Raw genomic sequence first — 23241 nt, 5'->3', positions numbered from 1 at the left:
ACCCTGGCAGAACGCAATTGTGCATCAGTGAGCAGATTATTGCTAAGCAAGTGCTGCTTGATAGCGCTGTTGATGATCCCGCCCATCACTTTACTGATGATCGAGAGTAGGCTGATAGGGCAGTAATTGGCCAGGTTGGATTTGTCCTGCTCTTTGTGGATGGACATCCCTGGGCAATTTTCAACATAGCCGGGTAGATACCAGTATTGGAGTTGTGCTGGAACAGCTTGGCTAGGGGCGCGGCAACTTCTGGAGCACAAATCTTCAGTACTATTGCTGGAACACTGTCAAGGTCCATAGCCTTTGCAGTAGTCAGTGCCTTCAGCCATTTCTTGATATCATGTGGAGTGAATTGAATTTGCTGAAGACTGACTCTGTGATCCTGGGGATCTCTGGAGGAGGCTGAGATGGATCATCCACATCGAAGATTGTTGAAAATGCTTCAGCCTTATCTTTTGCACTGATGTGCTGGGCTCCTCCATCATTCAGGATGGGGATATTTGTGGAGCCTCCTCCTTGAGTGAGTTGTTTAATTGTCCACCACCTCTCATGACTGGATGTGGCAGGACTGCAGAGCTTAGATCTGGTCCGTTGGTTGCAGAATCACTTAGCTCTGTCCGTCACTTGCTTCTAACGTTGTTTGGCACGCACATAGTCCAGTGTTGTAGCTGCTCTAGGTTGACACCTTATTTTTAGGTATGCCTGATGCTGCGCTTGGCATGCCCTTCTGCACTCCTCACTGAACCACGGTTGACCGCATGGCTTGGTGGTAGAGTGGGTGATGTCATGGGATTACAGATTATGTTCATGTACAATTCTGCTGCTGCTGATGGCCCACAGTGCCTCATGAAGCCCATTCTTGAGTTGCTAGATCTGTTTGAAATTAATCCTATTTAGCATGGTGGTAGTGCCACACAACACAATGGAGGGTACCGTCAATGTGAAGACGGGACCGTCTTCACAAGGACTGTGTGGTGGCCACTCCTCCCAATACTGTCATGAGCAGATGCATCTGCAGCAGGCAGGTTGATGAGGATGAGGTCAAGTTGGTTTTTCCCTCTTGTTGGTTCCCTCACACTTACTGCAGACCAGTTCAGCAGCTATGTCCTTTAGGACTCAGCCAGCTCAGTCTGTCATGTTGCTTCCGAGCCACTCTTGGTGATGTGGTTGGAGATAGGCATTGACGTCCTCTGCCAGAGCACGTTCTGCCACTCTCAGTGATTCATCAGCTGAGGGGGGTGGTACATGGTAATCAGCAGGAGGCTTCATTGCCCATGTTTGATCTGATGACAAGAGACTCCATGGGGGTCGGAGTTGATGTTGAAGACCCCCAGGGCAACTCCCTCCTGACTGTGCCGCTACCTCTGATGTTGATGGTGCATCTGGGACATGATCTGTAAGGTATGATTCCGTGAGGATGATTATGTCAGGCTGTTGTTTGACTAGTCTGAAGCAGCTCCCCCAATTTTGGCACTAGCCCAAGTCCTGAGGAGGTTTGCCATTTTCATTTCTGGTGCCTAGGTCAACGCCATCTATTTTCATTCCTTTTCATTGATACAACTGAGTGATTTGCTAGGCCATTTGAGGGCATTTAAGAACCAACCACATTACTGCAGATCTGGAGTCACATGTAGGCCACATCCGGTGAGGACGACAGATTTCCTTTCCTAAAGGGAATTTGTGAACCATTTGGGTTTTTACGACAATTGACAATGAAATTGGTTTCTTTTAATTCCAGATGTTTATTGGATTCGAATTCCACCATCCATGGGGCTCGAACACAGGTTCACCACACTACCGCCTCTGGCAGTAATCATGCAAGATACTTTAGGATCTTTGAGAGGCTCCAGGAAAAGCAAATTTATACATTCCATTATCATGGAATGGTCATGAATTGTAAAATCTATCTATAATTGGGCAAATTAAAATACAGCACAAAGAAAAGTGAACTAGTAACTTGAATTTCTGAAATTCATGTTATTGCCTTTAAAAGCAAGCTAATGGTATTTCAAACTTAGTTGCAGAGAAGTGCATTCCCCATTCATGATCAAGGCATATGAAAATAGTGAAGTGATACAAAATCCATGGAGCCACACACAATTTACCGCTCTTCCTCAGGAATTTGTTCAACAACTTCAGGATTTGGAGTTGATAGAAACCTCTGGTTAGGTTCTGGTTAAACTGTTCAGTGTTGAAGTCCCCACTCAGCTTATCAATGGTTGTTAGGTGTCAGCCTTGGTTCAGTGGTACTACTCTTGTCTCAAGGTCAGAAGGTCCTGGGTTCAAGCACTACTCAAGTATATAGTCAAGACCAACACCCCAGTGCTGCACTGAGGGAATGCTGCACTGTCAGAGGTGCCATCTTTCAGGTGAAACCTTAAAATCAATATTTGGCTACTCTCTCAGGTGGACATAAAAGACCTCAGAGCATTATTTCAAAAAATAGAGGAGATCTCCTCAGTGCCCTGACAACTTATCCCTCAACCAACATCACCAAAACAAATGTCATAATCACAATAGTTTTTGCGCAGCCTTGCTCTGCACACAAATTAGCTGTCACCATCCCAACACTACAATACTGACTACATCTCAGAAGTACTTCTTCAGCTGTAAAACATTTTGGTATGTTCTGAGGCCATGAAATGTGCGATGTAAATTCAAGTTCTTCCTTTCCTCGCATGAAGATTGATGCCAATTTTCAAGGAAGCAATAGCTGATCTTTCAAGTGCTGCGGCATAAGAAAAACCTCCAGGAGTTCTGCCATATGCTTAGCTTCTACATTTGGTTCAACTATATGCTTCTATTTAGCATTTAAAATAAAAGCACAGATCAGTTCTGGTGCTCACTCACAGACTGCTTAGATTCCAAGTAAACAGAGAGAAACTTAAAAAAATTCAATATTGATGCCACAGCAGGCTTAATACAAGAACGTATGCTACCTACAAAACTTTGTTTCTGTCCCTTGAACTTGGAAAGATTGGTCTCACTTCATCAATATAGGAAGACATGATGTGAAACAAAGTGAAGAGGAAATCCACACTCAGTGCCATGCGCCGCCATATGAACACACTCGACCTCTCCCTCCAGCAGCACCGCCGTACCCTTTTTCAAAGCTGCGCGTGCCCCCAGTTTCATTTTATTCTTCGGCTCATCCGACGCCTCAACAAGAAACTTTTTCTCTTTCTCTCAAGTGCTAAGGAACGCAAGCTCCAACAACTCATTGACACCAACACCCATCTAGGACCCTCCACCCCTGCCTATCCCTCCGTCCCCACCCCATCTTCCAATCCCAGCCCCAGCCATGTATTCACTATACCCCCTGACCTTCCCCTCTCCGATGCTGAACATTCAGTGCTCAGCAAAGGACTTAGTTTCATACCCTTACGTCCTCATCTCAATGAATTTCGGGCTCGGCATGATGCTGAACTCTTCTTCCGCCGTCTTCGTCGCCGGGCTCACTTCTTTGGGCAGGAGTCCTCTCCCTATTCAATGGATCCTTTCACCCACCTCCAATATTCTCCCTCCACCGGGACCCCTCCCTCTGGATTCTTACCTTCTCTTGATCTTTTCATTGAGAACTGTCGGCGCGACATTAGTCGTCTCAATTTCTCTGGTCCTCTCACCCATTCTAACCTGTCTCTCTATGAACTTACTGCACTCCATTCTCTCAGGTCCAACCCTGACATTGTCATCAAACCGGCTGACAAGGGTGGTGCTGTTGTTGTCTGGCGCACTGACCTCTAACTCACTGAGGCTGAGCGTCAACTCGCAGACACTTCCTCCTACCTCTCCCTGGACCATGACCCCACCACTGAACATCAAGCCATTGTTTCCAGGACTGTCACTGACCTCATCTCCTCTGGGGATCTTTCTCCCACAGCTTCCAACCTGATAGTCGCCCAACCTCGGATGGCCCGCTTCTATCACCTAACCAAAATCCACAAACAGAACTGCCCCGGTAGACCGATCGTCTCAGCTTGCTCCTGCCCCACAGAACTCATTTCTCGTTATCTTGACTCCCTTCTCTCTGCCCTTGTCCATTCCCTTCCCACCTACATCCGTGATTCCTCTGACACCTTATGTCACATCAACAAGTTCCAGTTCCCTGGCCCCAACCGCTTCCTCTTCAACATGGACGTCCAATCCCTCTACACCTCCATCCCCCACCAGGATGGTCTGAGGGCCCTTAGCTTCTTCCTCGAACAGAGGCCCGAACAATCCCCATCCACCACTACTCTCCTCCGTCTGGCTGAACTTGTTCTCACGCTGAACAATTTCTCCTTCAACTCCTCTCACTTCCTCCAAATAAAAGGTGTGGCTATGGGTACCTGCATGGGCCCCAGCTATGCCTGTCTCTTTATGGGGTATGTGGAACATTCCTTGTTCCAGTCCTACTCCCGTTCCCTTCCACAACTCTTTCTCCGGTACATCGATGATTACTTCGGTGCTGCTTCATGCTCTCGTCAGGACCTGGAAAAATTTATTAATTTTGCTTCCAATCTCCACCCCTCCATCATTTTCACGTGGTCCATCTCTGACACTTCCCTTCCCTTCCTTGACCTCTCTGTCTCAATCGCTGGTGATAGACTATCCACCAATATCCATTACAAACCCACCGACTCCCACAGCTACCTCGACTACAGCACCTCACACCCCGCTTCCTGTAAGGACTCCATCCCATTCTCTCAGTTCCTTCGCCTCCGTCGCATCTGTTCCAATGATGCTACCTTCAAAAACAGTTCCTCTGACATGTCCTCCTTCTTCCTTAACCGAGGTTTTCCACCCACGGTCGTTGACAGGGCCCTCAACCGTGTCCGGCCCATCTCCCGCGCATCCGACCTCACGCCTTCTCCTCCCTCCCAGAAACATGACAGGGTCCCCCTTGTCCTCGTTTATCACCCCACCAGCCTCCGCATTCAAAGGATCATCCTCCGCCATTTCCGCCAACTCCAGCATGATGCCACCACCAAACACATCTTCCCTTCACCCCCACCATCGGCATTCCATAGGGATCGCTCCCTCCGGGACACCCTGGTCCACTCCTCCATCACCCCCTACTCCTCAACCCCCTCCTATGGCACCACCCCATGCCCACGCAAAAGATGCAACACCTGCCCCTTCACTTCCTCTCTCCTCACCGTCCAAAGGCCCAAACACTCCTTTCAAGTGAAGCAGCATTTCACTTGCATTTCCCCCAACTTAGTCTACTGCATTCGTTGCTCCCAATGTGGTCTCCTCTACATTGGAGAGACCAAACGTAAATTGGGCGACTGCTTTGCAGAACACCTGCGGTCTGTCCGCAAGAATGACCCAAACCTCCCTGTCGCTTGCCATTTTAACACTCTGCTCTCTTGCCCACATGTCTGTCCTTGGCTTGCTGCATTGTTCCAGTGAAGCCCATCGCAAACTGGAGGAACACCTCATCTTCTGACTAGGCACTTTACAGCCTTCCGGACTGAATATTGAATTCAACAACTTTAGGTCTTGAGCTCCCTCCCCCATCCCCACCCCCTTTCTGCTTCCCTCTTCCTTTTGTTTTTTTCCAATAAATTATATAGATTTTTCTTTTCCCACCTATTTCCATTATTTTTAAATATTTAAAATCTTTTATGCTCTCCCCACCCCCACTAGAGCTATACCTTGAGTGCCCTACCATCCATTCTTAATTAGCACATTCGTTTAGATAATATCACCAACTTTAACACCTATGTGTTCTTTTGTTCTATTGTTGGTGACATCTTTTGATGATCTGCTTCTATCACTGCTTGTTTGTCCCTACAACCACACCAACCCCCTCCACTTCTCTCTCTCTCCGCAGTGCACCCACCCCCCCCCCCCCCACACACACACACACACACACAGACCTTAAACCAGCTTATATTTCAACTCTTTCTTGGACTCGAACTCAAGTTCTGTCGAAGGGTCATGAGGACTCGAAACGTCAACTCTTTTCTTCTCCGCCGATGCTGCCAGACCTGCTGAGTTTTTCCAGGTAATTCTGTTTTTGTTGTGAAGAGGAAGTGTTGGCCATAGGCAATGGATGTGGAGAAGGAGGAGAAGAAATAATTTTGGTTTCCTGGATTTTTCCAGTGCAGATGAACACAAACAAATAAAAAAGGAGGACTTAGAATCATACAGCACAAAAGGAGGCCATATGGTCTATTGTGTTTCACAAAGAGATATCAATCGTCCCATGCCTCGGATCTTTCCCCTTTTTTAAATTACTGAGTCTGCTTCACCACCCTTTCAGATCACAACACAAAAGTCCTCATCTCCCACTGGCTATTTTGTCAATTATTTTAAATCTGTGACCTCTAGTTACTGACCCTTCTGCCAATGGAAAGTTTCTCCCTATCTCTCCTATCAATACCCTTTGATGTCAAAAATCCCCGATCTCTGTGAAATGTGAGGAGGATAATGATAGACTTAAAGGACAGAAACAGGCTGGAATGGTCAGACATGTAGCAGGTGAAACTTAATGCAGAGAAGTGTGAAGTGATACATTTTGATAGGAAGAATGAGGAGTGATTAAAAAACATACAATTCAAAAGCAAGTGCAGGAACAGAGAGACCTGCAGGCATATGGAATCCTGGACTTCATAAATTGAGATATGGAAGTTACTGTGAACCTTAATAAAACACAGGCTTGGCCTCTACTGGAGTATTGTGTCCATTTCTGGGCACCACGCTTTAGGAAGGATGTGAAGGCATTAGAGAAAAAAATTACAAGGACGGGTCCAGGGATGAAGGATTTGTGAATAAATTGGTTAAATAAACAGTTCTGAGCTCAAAGGCAACAATAATCTGAAATTAGTAACGCAGGAAGCACCAAAACCAAACTGCTTGGAAATAATAAAGTTAGTGCATTAGCATTGAGTACGCAACACTAACAACACAACACAAAGAGAAAGGAATAACTGTTGGATTCCACCCAAGCATTTCACATGGGGATTACGAGGCAGCCTCTCTCCAAAAACGCTCATGCAATCCTTTTCCCATCGCAGCATAAACATAGAATCATAGAATGTTGACAGCACAGAAGAAATCCATTCAGCCTTCTGTGTCCATGCTGGCCGTCTGAAAAAGCAATTCAAATAGTCCCACTCCCCTGCCTTTATCCTGTAACTCTGCAAATCTTTCCTGTTCAAATAATCATCCAATTCCGTTTTGAAAGCCACAATTGAAACTGTCTCCATCACATTCTCAGGCAGTACATTCCAGATCCTGATCAGTCGTTACGTAAAAAAGTTTTGCTTCATGCCGTCTTTGTTTTTTTTTTGCCATTCACCTTACATTTGTGTCCTCTGGTTCTCGAACCCTCTGCCAATGAGAATGGATTCTCTCCAATGACTCTGCCCAGACCCTTCATGATTTTAGGATCAAATCTCCTCTTAATCTTTTCTTCTCCAAGAAGAATAGCCTCCACTTCTCCAATTTATACATATAACTGAAATCCTTCATCCCTGGACCCGTCCTTGTAATTTTTTTCTCTAATGCCTTCACATCCTTCCTAAAGTGTGGTGCCCAGAAATGGACACAATACTCCAGTGGAGGGCAAGCCTGTGTTTTATTAAGGTTCACCGTAACTTCCGTATCTCAATTTATGAAGTCCAGGATTCCATATGCCTGCAGGTCTCTCTGTTCCTGCACTTGCTTTCGAATTGTATGTTTTTAATCACTCCTCATTCTTCTTTCAAAAACGTATCGCTTCACACTTCTCTGCATTAAATTTCATCTGCAACATGTCCAGCCATTCCACAAGCCTGTCTATGTCCTATAAGTCTATCATTATCCTCCTCACATTTCACAATACTTCCAAGTTTTGTGTCATCTGCAAATTTTGAAATCAAGTCCTGCACACCCAAGTCTAGGTCATTAAAACCGACCTGATGCCGACCCCTCGGGAATATCACCAGATGCCTTCCTCCAGTCTGAAAAACAACCATTCATAACTGCTCTGTTTCCTTTGTCAACTTAGTACCTAAGCTGCCATTGTTCCTTCTATTCCATTGGCTTTAATTTTGTTGATGAGCCTGATATGAGGCACTTGAATAAACATCTTTTGGAAGTCCATGCACATCAGATTGACATTACTCTCATCAACCCTGTTACCTACCAAAGAAATTCAATCAAGTTCGGCATGATTTACCTTTAACAAATCCATGCTGGTTTTCTTTAATTAATTCACATTGGTCCAGGTGACTATTAATTTTATCCTCGATTATTGTTTCTAAAAGTTTACCCACCACCAAGGTTAAATTGACCAGTCTGTAGTTGCTGGCTTATCCTTGCATATGTTTTTTGAACAAGAATTTTTATATTTGCAATTCTCCAGTCCTCTGGCACCATTCTTGTACCTAAAGGTTATGAAAGATGAAAGATTATGGCCAGCACCTCTGCAGTTTCCACCCTTACTTCCCTCTGTATTTTCAGATGCATCTGATCTAAACCTGGTAGCTTATCAACTTTAAGTACAGCCAACCTTTCTAATATCTTCTCTTTATCAATTTTAGTTCATCCAGTGTCTCAGCTGCTTCCTCTTTCACTATGATTTGGGCAACATTGCATCCTTGGCAAGCTAGTTATAAAATAAACAAGTAAATCTCTTTTTAAGAATGAGTAATTGTGGACACATGGCAGGACTGAAACACAACAACACGTTGCTCTCCCATCCCTCACGAAAAGACAATGCATTTTTAAAGATTTCTACATAAATAAAACATAGGGGCATCCATCACTGCATGAAAAACAAAAATGGCCAACACCATTAGAATTGAATTCAGCAAGGTTTCACAAAACCAAAGAATAAAAATGCCATGCAATTCTTTGGATTTCACTCCCACCTTGCCAACCAAGACAGTGCACCTTCCAATGTTTCAACCGCAAACCTTAACATGCCTTTCTCTTTCCAGATTCTGACTGGCTGCCTGTGCAACTCCAATAGTTTTTTTTTTGGAATTTCATCCCTCAGGAGTTTTTGTTGTTGCTCTCTCTCCGTCAGAGTAACTGTTTGGGATTTATTATGCCTCCAAAATCAGATCATGAATGTGAATTGGTGTAGTTTCTTTACAGGTCTAGTTGAGTATAGGCTTTAATAATCAAAATTTTTATTTAAAAACTGAGAATTTTTTGGTATACATTAAAATCTTATAGGAGTTGACTGGCTATCGAAGAAATAATGAGAAAAGGAACACTTGCATTTATATAGCATTTTTCACAACCACTGGACATCTCAAAACATTTTACAGCCAATGAAGTGCTTTTAAAGGGTAGTCACTGCTTTAAATGTGGGAAATGGGCGTCCAATAAACAGCAATGTGATAATGGCCACATAATCTGTTTACGATGTTGATTGAGGAATAACTAGTACCCAGGGCACGGGGTATCATTTCCCTACTCTTCTTCAAAATAATGCCATGGGATCCTTTACTTCCATCCGAGCAGGCATAAAGGAGCCTCGGTTTAACTTCTCACTCAAAAGATGGCACCTCTGACAGTGCAGTACCCTCTCAGTACTGCATTGGAGTATTAGCCTTGATTTTCATGTTCAAGTCCTGGACTCAAACTTGAACCTGAAATCTTATAACTCGAGAGGCGAGAGCGTTACCAAATGAGCCTCAGCCGACAAACATTTTAATACAGTTTAGTGTATTATTTAATCAGTATTACAGCCTTTAGCATCAACATGCACTTTAACAAACCATTATTGATCTCACAATTTATGATGGATATAAACATTACAATGATGAGACAATCAAACCAGACTGAAACTACAGAGCTCCAAACCTTGAGACCATTATCAGGCTCAAACATTCTGACAGTCATCAGTAACCAAGCTCACAGTCAGCACTGCACTAGTTGCTTAACCAAAGCTGTGTGTTCTGTGATGGAAAAATGAATGGTTTATAAGAGGATCGCTCTAAAGTTTGTAGTATCCACTGGTAAGAATTGTACTGAGAACACCCCTTTATGTATAGCGCGAAGAATATAACATATTTGCCCAGATTTAAACCTGTTCAAGTGCAAGGTAAAAATCAAAACATTCCCACATTTGAGAAAAGTCAGGGCAAGTAAAGAGAGCATAAGTTAGCTAAAGATATTTGTACAGAGATTACAAAAAACTACATGACACAATGTAAGCTGATTCAAAGTGAGTGTAAGCCACAGCTCACTTCAGGCAATGCCACTCAATTTACAGAAAATGCTCCTTTACCCAAGGTTGATTCAAGTTTCTGTTACAGTACTATCATTTTAATGATAAAGTTACTCCATGACACCACTACATGGTGAAGGGACTCATCAGGGCATAATCAAAGTGAGCTGGTTGACAGGCTGAAATCAAAAAGCCACCAATTAGGGAAATGGTACGATTAAAAAGAGTAAAAAGTTGGAGAGAAATTAGAAGCTTAAAACAGAATAATGCTGGTTAAAAATACAGACAATAATAAAACAAATCACAAGGGTCTGGGAAAATGACCAGGGAAGATGTCATTTGTTCAATGATACCAGTCTGGCTCAGTTAGCATCAGCTCTTTTCCAACTGAGAAGACATTTTGTTTATGGAAATAGAATCAGATTTAATTACCATGGGGTCAATTTGTTAAAGGAACCAAGTGCATTTTCTTTAGCAAGTGCAAGAAAGCCAAGATAAGATGCATCTGTTATTGAGGCATTAACATGCAATACAAAACTACAGAACATTGTCAATGAGTTTAACAGCCTTGCTGCTTCATTTTTAAAACAAACAAGCCCTTCAAAGGATTAAAGAAACCAAAGATAGATGGAGTGTTCCACAGTTTCTTTTATACAGAGGTGGCAGTGATCAAAAGCATAACATCTTTTTTTATTCTTTAATGGGATGTGGGTTGTCATGAAGCTATTAATGTATGTATTATTGGAAAACATTTTTGTTTTAAAGTAGAGGTTTAGTCTGTGGGTGTGTCTTAATTGGATTAAAGCCAGCTAGCCTAGGTGCTTTGATGTGTACCAGTTTTGATATGTAAGTGAGGTAGCGTGCATCTGCATTTTTTAAATAGAGCATTCAAGAAGTGGGGTGAAAGCTACCACCTGGCTAGCAGATACCAAGCAATATGTTTATATTACTAATGGTGCTATGAAAGGGGTTTTATTGTAAAAGATGGAGTTCAAGGAGGCTGGTGGTGCAATGAGAATTTACATTCAATGAGCATGCTAGGTATAACTTCAGCAGTTTTGTGTGTGCAGGGCAGGGGCAATGTAAGATCAAAGCCTGTAAGCTACTGCTGTGTTTGCAAGGAACCAAAGTGAAAGGAACCTCATTTTGAATTTGTAAGGTGAAAATGCTATGCTTGGTGTCTGGTTAAGTGCTGCCTTAATGGAGATTAGTTTGAGAATTTGTTAGAAGTTATGATAGTAGGAGTTTGTAGCTATGAACGTATGTTTAATGTGTTGTAACTTAATAAAATGTTTTATTTAGTTTCATATAAAACCTCTCAAGAACTGGCGGTCTGATTCCTGAATTTAGAGTTGCATTGCAAACATAACACTTAAAATTATAGGTTATTACAGTTGTTTAAAGTTTGCCTTTGGGATTTTTAAATAACTAAGCTGTACCGATTACATCGGTCATAACATGGATACAGCTGGTAAGGTCAGCATTTATTACCCATCCTCAACTGTCCACGAAAGATCTGACATTAAGTCTGATATGATACATATTTTCCTGTTCGAGCCTACAGTGTGTTGTAATAATGTATAATAGAGTATTCTTTAAAAGAGATATCTAATTATTCACATCTACCTGCGCCTTCCACAAATCCCTTTAAATGTTTCCTTTCAAAAAATATACAGCCAATTCTCTTTTGAAAGTTACTACTGAATCTGCTCCCACCAGCTTTTCAGGCAGACATTCCTGATCATAACTCAATAAGTACAAAAATTTCTCATGTCTCCCCCTCCAATTCTTTTGCCAACTAGATTTGGGGTCTCTGGCTACTGACTTCCTGCAAGACAAAACATTTTATCCCTATCTACTGTGTCAAAAACACTTACAATGTTGAACCACCTAATATAAAATGAGTTGCTCCTACATGGCTGAATACCAATAGAAATCCATAAACACCCACAATTCTGGACCCACAAAGTTGAAATCAGTCAATAACTTATTTCTACAACATTAAGCCATTTGCACATATTCGACACCCTTACATCACTTGCAAACCTGAACAAATTAAATCCTTGGCCCTGTACATCATAAAACAAAATCCTTAAACAAAATAATATTTTGGAAACAGTCAGGTTCTTTGTCCAAAAAAAAGGCTTGCAGTTCAGCTGCAGAACCCAATCAGATAGTGTCACACCCAAAATCTTAACCTTTGCCCTTCAATTACTGACTGGCCAACTCTCAATTGCTGGCTTTTATCCCAGGTTTTAAGCAGTACTTTTTTTTGTACTTTTGAGGCCTTGCATTATTATTTTTCTTAAAGTTGAAAAAGGCCATTTATCTAACAATCTGGGTGTAGCCGTGTGTGAGCACATCGTCTGTTCACTCCTGGAATCTGGATTAAAATGCAAAGGAGATACAGCATATTTAAGTATTTTTTTTCCTCTCTCTCTCTCTCTCTCTCTCTCTGAAAAGACAATAGAATTTCCACATATAGTCAGCCAGCTTCAATCCAGTTCCCAGAGATTGTAAATTTACCAACCTACTGCTAAACCTGAAGCCATTCAAAAAAGGGAATCGTTCAGGGAGTCAAGAGAACAAACCTCTGCGCAAGTTGTAGTGCTTCCTGGTTACGGGTGGTTATGGGAAAAATGTTCCACACCCTTTGAAAACCACACAGCAATTAGTGACGGCTCAGATTTCAGGCCAGCCATCCCATTACATCACTCAAAGGTCTTCTCTCAGTCTTGCTTTGACAAATTCACTGTCATACTGAGGATTTTGGCTAATACACTTCACACACTTTTATCAAGTCGCCACTGTGGACACTACAGTGAGAATTGAGAGTGGTTTGAGGACTTAAGAGTTTCCACAATACAAACAGCCATATTAGTAGTTGTAAGGCACAAGAAATTCAGCATCATTTTTAAATCTCACCCACCTGAGATAAGCAATTTGAATAGCAAACAGTTTGTTCAATTGGCTCTAGACTCAGCATTGTTAATTACTCAGGGTTTATACCCCTAAGCTTCCAGGAATATTTGCTAAGCGTCCAAAGCTATTAGCTCAGGACAGAAGGACTGTTTTCATTTACTTACACGTGGGACTCAATTACATTTGTGTACATTTAAAAATGTTGATTTAAATTCAATTTACTACTCTGCTTGTCAACCATAAACTGGTCCAGCCCTTACCCGATCGCTCTACATTGCCAAGGTTAGTAAAGAATAAAATAAAGAATAATCAACATAAAAATGATAGATTAATCAGAATTCCAATCTATAAAAGAGTGTAAAACATATCCATTTTTCTTAGAATTACCTGGCAAAACTCAGCAGGTCTGGCAGCATCGGCGGAGAAGAAAAGAGTTGACGTTTCGAGTCCTCATGACCCTTCGACAGAACTGTCGAAGGGTCATGAGGACTCGAAACGTCAACTCTTTTCTTCTCCGCCGATGCTGCCAGACCTGATGAGTTTTTCCAGGTAATTCTGTTTTTGTTTTGGATTTCCAGCATCCGCAGTTTTTTGTTTTTATCCATTTTTCTTACATTGTGCACAATTTGGAGGGCCTAAACAAGTCCATGAGGCGTGTGAACAAGTGTGCATGTGATCATGCAAAAGAGGGATAAAGTAATGCATCTAGTTATGTAGGGAGGAGTTATAAATGTGGATTTTCAATTTGTTTTATTCTTCAATAAACCCCAAGCAGGTGTTAACTTTAGCACAATTTCCCCCAGTATTCCAAGATATTTTGAGTAGCAAGTATTTGTATTCCACTATTTAAATTACATGGCATCATTGGGTGGAGTTTTAGAACTGTACTAAAAAGGTATGCAAAAAATAATGTAGACTTCTTCAGCTAAACAGTATATGTTGTAGGACTGTTAAGGTATGAGTACATACATTAAAAAAACAGCAGCAACACCTAAGCCTGTTTCAATGGCCCATTTTGGTACACTCATCAATCTGTGTGTTTACTGATTCAAAAGGTAACCTCAGGTGAGAATGGAATCCAGATTTCAATTAAACCCAAACCAACAGGATCTAAATCATCTCTGTCACCTGAGAGAGTTATTTGTGAAAGGCCTTGGGCAGGCTCAATCTAAATCCCAGAGGGCAAAAGATCGTAGCCAAACATTACTCTCAATTCAACACAAATTGACAGTTTCACTTATTCAGAGTATTAAGAAAAGCTGACATGTGGCATGGGGGTAAAATTCATGTTTGCAGAGTCTGGCATGCCATCATTTAAATATTAGAATAAAGAAACATTAATAAAAGAGTTGGATATAATTTACTCTGCAATTGACCAAATGGAACACAAGGAAGAAAAAACTGTCCAGTCCCTACCACTGACGTCCCTTGCCTTAAGCAGCAAAAAAAATTTTTTTTAAAGATTCAATACAAACAGTTATCACATTATAGATGAAAAGAACAGATAGTTTTAAAATCTTAATTCAATTGTTTTGTCAGATTTGGCTCAGGTGTAGCATTCTTGTCTAAATCAGATCAAGTCACATTCCAGAAATTTAAATATGTAATCTTAGCAGTCACTTCAGCAAAGTACAGAGGGAGTGCTGCACAACTGGAAGTGCCAATTCTAATATATAGATAAGAGTTTCAACAGTTGTTACAAGGGCAGGCAATATTATAGTGGTGGGAGCAGACAGTCTTTGTAATGTAGAGGATATGGAATTGGGAGCTCAACCAGAGGTCAAACAGGATACTGAAGTTACATATAGACTGGTTGAATCTGAGGGAGGCCAAAATAGTGCTTGAGACAGGGACCAAGGCAATGGCTCACTCTTTAAAATGGTTAACCGGGGGAAGTGGCAGCTCATCCAAGATAAGCAGTCTGACTGCACAGAAGCAGTGGAGGGGTTGAGCTGGCAGTCAATGTGAAGCTGACTTCATGGTTGTAGATGATGTAGCCAAGAGACAGAATGTAGCTAAGGAACAGGTGGTGGCCAAGGATAGATCCTTACAAGACTCCAGAGAGAATGGCGCAAGGGCTGGGATGGGAGAGAAACCATTGATTGTGATGATCTGGTAATACTTTGAGTTGATAAGTGAAACTAAACAAGGGCAATCCCATCAAGTTGGACAATGAAGAAGGATGGTGTGTGATTGGCCAAATCAAAGGCTGCAGAAAGGTCAAGATGAAATGAAAACAAAAATGCAAATTATTTGCCAATTTATTATCTAAAAAGCAAGATAAAGGGAACTCAAAAGTACCACAAAAACTTTAGCATGCTGAAACATTTGAAGACCCTGGAAAGGAACATTTATAAGGAAAAAATTGATACCAAGCCACAGAAGGCAATATTAGTGCAGACACCCATAAGCCTGGACAAAATCAGATTTTAAGGAGCTTTTTAAAGTAGAAAAGAGAGGCAGAGCCATCCAGGGAGGATAGTCCCAGGGTATGGACTCAGGCAGTTAAAGGCATGACCACCAGCTGTGGAGCAATTAAAATTGGGGATCCTTATGGAGCAGAATCAGTTGAGTGCAGATATCTCAATGGGTGTGGAGCTGGAGGAGATTAAAGTGCTGGTGAGGGGCATGCCCATGGAAGAATTCTAAAAATTAGAATTTTAAAATCAAGGCGATGCTTGATCAGGAGCCAACATAGGACAATGAAACTTGGTACATGCAACGACAAGGGTAGCAGAGCTTTGTATGAATGTGGGGGCTGGCCAGGAGTGTGATAGAATAGTCAAGTCTAAAGGTACTAAATGCGTGGATGAGGGTTTCAGAAAATGAGTTGAGGCAATGTAATGGAAGTGGTCATAGTGATGGCATGTCTACGTGGCCAAGTGCTCACCTCAGGGTCAAATATGACATCCAAATTGTGAACACACTGGTTCAGCCTCAGATATTCAGCAGGGAGAAAAACAGCATCAGTAGCTAGGGAACGGAGTTTGGAGCAGGAACAGAAGGCAACGACTCAAGTCTTCACAATGTTTCACTGGAGGAAATTTCCGCTCATCCTGTACTGGGTGTCAGATAAGCAGTCTGATAATTTAGCAACAGTAGAGGATTGAGAGAGGTGGTGCTGGGGTAGAGCTGGGTGTCATCAGTGCACATATGGAAACTAATGCTTTGTTTTCGGATGATATCGCCACAGAGCAACAGTGTAGTAGTCGGAAGGGAAGCCACTGCAAGTGACCATTGGTTATGAAAGCTAAGAAGCAGGCAAATGGAGTCCAACCCAGCTGGACAACAGTGGGGGAGGATGGCGTATTCAGCTGTGTCAAAGGCTGCAGATTGAGAAAACAAAGAATAGTTTACCTTCACAGAAGTCACAAAAGAACTCATTTGTAACTTTAATGAGACTCATTAGTCCTGTGGTGGGGTGGAAACTGGATTGGAGAGATTCAAACAAGAATATATTTAGGTGAGAACTTTGCATTATTTGAACCAGAAAATGAAAAATTCACAGCAAACAAAAGCAAGGCTTGCATCCTTGATCCTGATACACAGGCTGAAACTCTGCCAGACTTCCCCTGAGCACTCCTTCACTACCAGATTCATCAAACTCTAATTTTTGAACTCCAACCTTTGAGAATTGACCTTTACCTGCCAAAGCATTCTCTATCTTTATATAGTTACAGAGTTACTTTTTATATCCTGTAAAATTAAGCTATTTAAATGGAGGTCACTGTGACTTTATTGTTACTACAATAGCAGTCAAAGTGATATATGGTCAATTCAAAGATGATTCAAGGAGTTTATTTATAATTGAATAAATCGTTTCATTTCAAACTGTTATATATCAGGCATTCTCAGTTTAAAAGTATAGTTATGCACCACTGTGTTTTAGTAAATGTCCAGTGACAGAAATTGGCATTAATCAGCATACAGATGTAACATCCTGTAGGCAACTTAATACATATTCATTTTTTTGACAAGGGACATGGGGATAGTGAAAGGGCTGCACTCATCCAGGTGCAATGCTACTTTGGGAGAAAGAAAAATTTTCCATCTGACACTTCGAATTAAGTACTCTCAGGGTACCATTAGTGTGCATTTTATCAAGAGTGAAACTCTCTCCCCTCTGCTAATTCTCTTTAAAAGATGGAGGAAGTTGTATTTGTATAATATCTTGTCAAGTCCTCAAAGAGACCCCAAAGCTCTTTGGGCCTAATAAATTATGTTTGAAATGCAATTATTGTTGTTATGTTAAGCAAAGACAGCAGCCATTTTGCACACATCTTGGTCACTCCATTGAGGTAAATTACCTGTTTCGGCTACGTTGTTTGAGGGAATGATGTTAGTCAGGACAGTGGGAGAATTCCCGGCTCTTCTTCAAATAGTGCCACAGGATATTTTACAGCCAAGCACTACCTCAGTTAAACCTCTAATCTGAAAGATGGAACCTTCAATAACATAACACTCAGTAATGCATTTGAAATAGCAGCTGAGGTTCTGTCTACTGCTAGAAGCAAGTGCAATACCAACTGAGCCAAACTGTCACTTAGACTAAGATCAATCCCAAATGCAAAAGTCTGTCTTTTCCATTCCCCTTCTCTCTACGATATTGCAAATTTGGTGCCAGTTATCTGCAGTTAAAACAAAGATAGAATTAAGAATGGAGCATGTTTCCTTCACATTTATATTTTAAATGAGTTTAAAGGATAGGTCTGTGCTCCCTCCACTGACCTTATCATTCATTCAATTCAGATAAAGCAAGAGATGCAACAGTGGTACAGTTATGCCTGCCTCAGAGCCACTTACAGTACTTGGAAATAGGCAGGAGGAACATACAACTGCAGCTGTTCACGTTATACAGATCAAAAAGCAAGGAGGCCTTACACCTGATACTGCTGTGTCATGTTTCCAATGTAAACATGACTTAGAATGATTATATGAAAAAAAAATTTTAAAGTTTGCTTTCAAAGTAGATAGCAACAGAATGACCCTTACTGACAGTCAACAGTGCAATTCCTTGAGACATCTGCAAACTTAGAACCATAGAAAAGTTACAGCACAGAAGGAGGCCATTTGCCCTTTATAATCCCACCTTCCTGCACCTGGCCCATAGCCCTGTAGCTTACAGCACTTTAGATGCAGATCCAGGTACTTTTTAAAAGAATTTAAAGTTACTGCCTCTACCATCAACTTGGGCAGCAAATTCCAGACACCCACTACCCTCTGCGTAAAAAAGTTCTTCCTTATGTCCCCCCTACACCTTTTGCCACTTATCTTGAATCTATGTACCCTGGTTCTAGGATTCTCCACCAAGGGAAACAATTTTATCCTGTTCACTCTATCTATTCCCCTCACAATTTTGTACACCTCAATCAAGTCACCTCTCAGCCTTCTTTGTTCTAAGGAAAATAACCCCAACCTATCCAATCTCACCTCATAGCTACACTTTTCTAACCCTGGCAACATTCTTGTAAACCTCCTGAACTCTCTCCAGAACTATTATGTCCTTCCTGTAATGGGGTGACCAGAACTGCACACAATACATCAGCGTTTTATACAATTCCAACATTATATCCTTACTTTTATATTCTATATCTCTGCCAATGAAGGAGAGCATTTCATATGCCTTCTTTACAACTTTGTCTACTTGAACTGCTGCCTTCAGGGATCTGTACACTTGTACGCCAAGATTTCTCACTTCATCTACTCCTTTTAGTATATTCCCATTTATTGTGTAATCCCTGCAACTATATAACCTCCCTATATGTATGACCTCACACTTCTCTATGTTAAAATCCATCTGCCACTTTACTGCCCACTCCACCAACCCATCTATATCGTTTTGGAGATTATTTCTCTCCTCTACCCCATCCACTACTCGGCCAATCTTTGTGTCATCTGCAAATTTCCCAATCATGCCCCCCACATTCACGTCCAAATTGTTAATATATAACACAAACAGCAAGGGTCCCAACACCGAGCCCTGTGGAACACCACTTGAGACAACTCACCATTCACAAGGGCATCCATCGATCATTACCCTTTGTTTCCTGTTACAAAGCCAATCTTTTATCCAGTTTGCCACATTACCCTGAATCCCATGAGCTTTTACTTTCCTGATCAATCTGCCATGTGGGACCTTGTCAAATGCCTTGCTAAAATCCATGTACACAACATCCACTGCATTACCTTCATCAACCCTTCTTGTCAATTCCTCAAAGAATTCAATCAAATTTGTGAGGCAAGACCTTCCTTTAACAAATCTATGCTGACCATCCCTGACTAGTCCATGCCTTTCCACATGACAGTTAATCCTATCTCTCAGGATTGATTCTACTAATTTGCTCACCACCGATGTAAGACTAACTGGCCTATAATTGTTTGGCATTTCCTTTGAACCCTTTTTAAACAGTGGAACTACGTTTGCATTTCTCCAGTCCTCCGGTACCTCCCCTGTATCTAGTGAAGATTGGAAAATCATCCTCAGAGCATCTGCTATCTCCTCCCTGACTTCCTTCAGCAGCCTCGGAAACAATCCATCTGGCCCTGGTGACTTGTCAACTTTCAAGGATTTCAGCCCTTCAAGCATTTCCTCTCTCTTTATGACTATCCCATCCAATATCTCACCGTGTTCCTCCTGGACTACTATATTTACATCTGCCTTTTCCTTTGTAAATATGGAGATAAAATATTCATTCAAAACCCTTCCCATAGCCTTTGCATCTACACACAAGTTTCCATCTTCATCTCTGATAGGTCCCACTTTCTCCTTAACTAACCTTTTAGCATTAATGTATTGGTAAAACATCTTTAGGTTATCTTTAACTTTACTTACTAATCTTTTTTCATGCTCTCTCTTTGATTTCCTTATTTCCTTCATCCCTGCACTTCCTATATTCGTCTAGGCTATCTGCAGTGCTTAGTTCTTTGTGTCCATCATACGCTTTCTTTTTCTGTTTGATCTTCCCCTGTATTCCTCTAGACAACCAGGGAGGTCTAGATTTGGCAGTACCATTCTTATTTTTGTAGGGGACATGTCTACTTTGTACAATTAGGATCTCGCTTTTTAATGCTTCCCATTGGTTTTCCACTGTTTTATCCTCCAGCAGTGCTGTCCAGTCCACCTCAGCCAAGTCCCTTCTCAATTCTGCAAAATTTGCCTTCCCCCAGTTCAATACGTTAACTCCTGCCTTATCTCTGTCCTTTTCCATAGTAATGCTGAATCTAATTGAATTGTGATCACTGTCCCCGATATGGTCGCCAACTGTCACTTCACCCACTTGCTCTTCTTCGTTCCCCAAGACTAGGTCTAGAATTGTATCGTTGGGTTTGTCACTAATTGGTTGAAAAAATTTTCCTGGACACACTGCATGAATTTTTCTCCCTCAGTGCCCCTTATATTGTTTGAATCCCAGTTGATATGAGGATAATTGAAGTCTCCTACTATTATTGCCCTCTTGTTCTTACAAGCAGAAAGGTGCCTACATATTTGCTCTTCTATCTCCCTTTCACTATTAGGGGGTCTGTAGTAAACTCCCAGTAGTGTGACTGCCTCTTTTTTATTTCTCAGCTCAATCGTTTGTTGACCCTTTTAGTATATCATCCCTTCTCACAACTGGAATTGATTCTTTAACCATTAGTGCTACACCCCCTCCTTTTTTATCTCCTACTCTATCGTGTCTGAAGACTCTAAAATCAGGAATATTTAGCTGCCAGTTTTGTCCCTTCTTTACCCGGGTCTCCATTTTAGCAATGACATCCTGCTGCCTACCTGTGCCCTTAACTCATCCACCTTGTTTGTAATACTCCTTGCATTGAAGTATAACCAGTTTAACCCCATCAATTTCCTTTGCTGGACACTTTTTAAATGTTGCTTCTCCTGTAACTCCATGTCTATCACAACATCCCTAGCTAATGTTCTATCTCCATTTTTCTGATCTGAATCTGACCTATCTGATCCCACTCCTGGGATCCCATCCCCCTGCCACACTAGTTTAAATACTCCCCAACAGAACTAGCAAAAGCCCCAGCAAGGACACTGGTCCCAGCTCTGCCTGGGTGCAGCCTGTCCAGTTTGTGCAGGTCCCACCTTCCCCAGAACTGATCCCAGTGCCTCAAGAATCTGAATCCCTCCCGGCTGCACCATCTCTCCAGCCACGTATTGATTTGGTCTATCCTCTTATTCCTGCTCTCGCTAGCACGTGGAACTGGGAGTAATCCTGAGATTACTACATTTGAGGTCCTGCATTTTAGTTTATCTCATAACTCCCTGTACTGAGCTTGCAGGTCCTCATCCCATAGTTTACATTTCATAGAAATGTTTTGGATTAGAAGTTAACTATACTTGAGGAAGGATGTAGTTGCATTGGAAGCAGTTCAGAGGAGGTTCACTAGATTGATTCCAGAGATGCATGGCTTGACTTATGAGGAGACATTGAGCAGTTTAGGCCTATACTCGCTAGAGTTTAGAAGGGTGAGAGATCATCTAATTGAGGTATATAAGACGTTAAAGGGGATAGACAAAGTAGACATGGAGTGATGTTTGCCTTTGTGGGACTTTCTAGAATGAGAGGCCATAGTTTTAGGCTAAGGGGTGGAGGATTTAAATCAGAGATGAGGAGGAATTACTTTTCTCAAAGGGTCATGAATCTGTGGAATTCACTACCCCAGGGAGCAGTGGATGCCGGGACGCTGAATAAATTTGAGAAGATGGACAGATTTTTAATTAGTAACAGGTTAAAAGGTTATGGGGAGAGGACAAGAAATTGGAGTTGAGGCCGAAATGAGATCAGCCATGATCGTATTGAATTGGGAGGCAGGCTCGAGGGGCTGAATTGCCTGCTCCGAGTTCTTATGTTCTTATGCTTGAGCATTGCATTATTAAAAAGCTCATTTCAGGGTGCATATTGAATGAAACTGGCATTTTAAAATTATGTATTAAAATAACAATGATGGAAAAATTATTAAATCAATGATTTTGATCAATAAATATAAACCATAAGTCTGTCTTTTTACACAAGACTCTTGTATACAGAAGCAATAAAGATGCAGCCAGAAGCAGCTATTTCATTTCTCTATCATTTACTCGATACAACAGTTAAATACAGATGAAGTATGAATGAAAAAAAATTCTCCCAGCTCTAGATCAGTTGTTTTCAAACTTTTCCCTTTAGAAATCAACAGGAAATATTAAAACACGCACAGGGATCTGCGCAATTATTGATACAACTCCAGGGATGCTGTGTTTTATCTTCCAAAAGTTACATCAGCTAACTTTATTTGTACTTGTTATATGGTTTCCAGGGGCAAACCTTCTGGCTTATACAGAATATAGTGTGGATTTCCCACTGTAGACTCCTGTTATTGTGAATGGACAGAGAAGTATGCACTGACTGCTTTGGCTACACAATCTATTCAAAGAAATAATCGAACACAGAAACAAGTTAAGACAGCAGAGTAAATAGTGATTCAATGCTTAACTTTGATTAATTTCCCACATTGCAACAGTGACCATATTTCAAAAATGCCTCACTGGCTGTGAAACACTTTGAAACATCTGGTGGCTGTGAAAATTGCTGTAGAAATACAAGTTTTTCTTTCTTTCAATGTACTAAACTGTTTCAAAATAACAAACATTCCCAAGTCTTTTCTTGAGTAGCTTTTGAACAGAACTCCAGATGAAAAGTTTTAAGAAAACTGAATTCTTACAGAACCTGTAAGCCTCCAACCCATCTGTACATGTCCACCGGTCCCTTAAGGTAGTGGGACAGGTAGATAAGTTGGTTAAGAAGGCATATGGGATACTTGCCTTTATTAGCCAAGGCATAGAATATAAGAGCAGGGAGGTTATGCTGGAACTGTATAAACCACTGGTTAGGCCACAGCTAGAGTATTGTGTGGAGTTCTGGAATCCGCATTATAGGAAGGATGTGATTGAACTAGAGAGAGTGAAGAGGAGATTTACCAAGATGTTGCCTGGGCTGGAGAGTTTTAGTTATGAGGAGAGATTGGATAGTCTGGGGTTATTTTCCATGGAGCAGAGGAGATTGAGGGGGGACATAATTAAGGTGTATAAAATTATGAGAGACATAGATAGGGTAGACAGGAAGGAACTTTTCCCCCTGGTGGAGGGATCAATAACCAGGGGCAGAGATTTAAGATAAGGGGCA

The 23241-nt window shown here is 41.6% G+C and overlaps 1 protein-coding gene across 4 annotated transcripts in view; it reads right to left on the bottom strand.

Annotated features, from left to right (window-relative positions):
* The window catches only part of myo6a (myosin VIa), a 374163-nt gene that overhangs the window by 271100 nt on the left and 79822 nt on the right, over nucleotides 1-23241 (bottom strand). The window contains exon 1 of one of the 4 annotated variants that reach the window (XM_041215756.1): nucleotides 12684-12700. The exons of the other annotated variants lie outside the window; for them this stretch is intronic. The gene's annotated coding sequence lies outside the window, so the exon portion shown is untranslated. Of the gene's footprint in view, nucleotides 1-12683; nucleotides 12701-23241 lie in introns of those variants that run through there. 4 annotated transcript variants of the gene reach the window in all.

Source organism: Carcharodon carcharias, chromosome 2 (genome assembly GCF_017639515.1).
Source record: "Carcharodon carcharias isolate sCarCar2 chromosome 2, sCarCar2.pri, whole genome shotgun sequence".
Taxonomy (NCBI): Eukaryota; Metazoa; Chordata; class Chondrichthyes; order Lamniformes; family Lamnidae; genus Carcharodon; species Carcharodon carcharias.
This window is presented reverse-complemented; position numbering and strand designations above follow the sequence as displayed.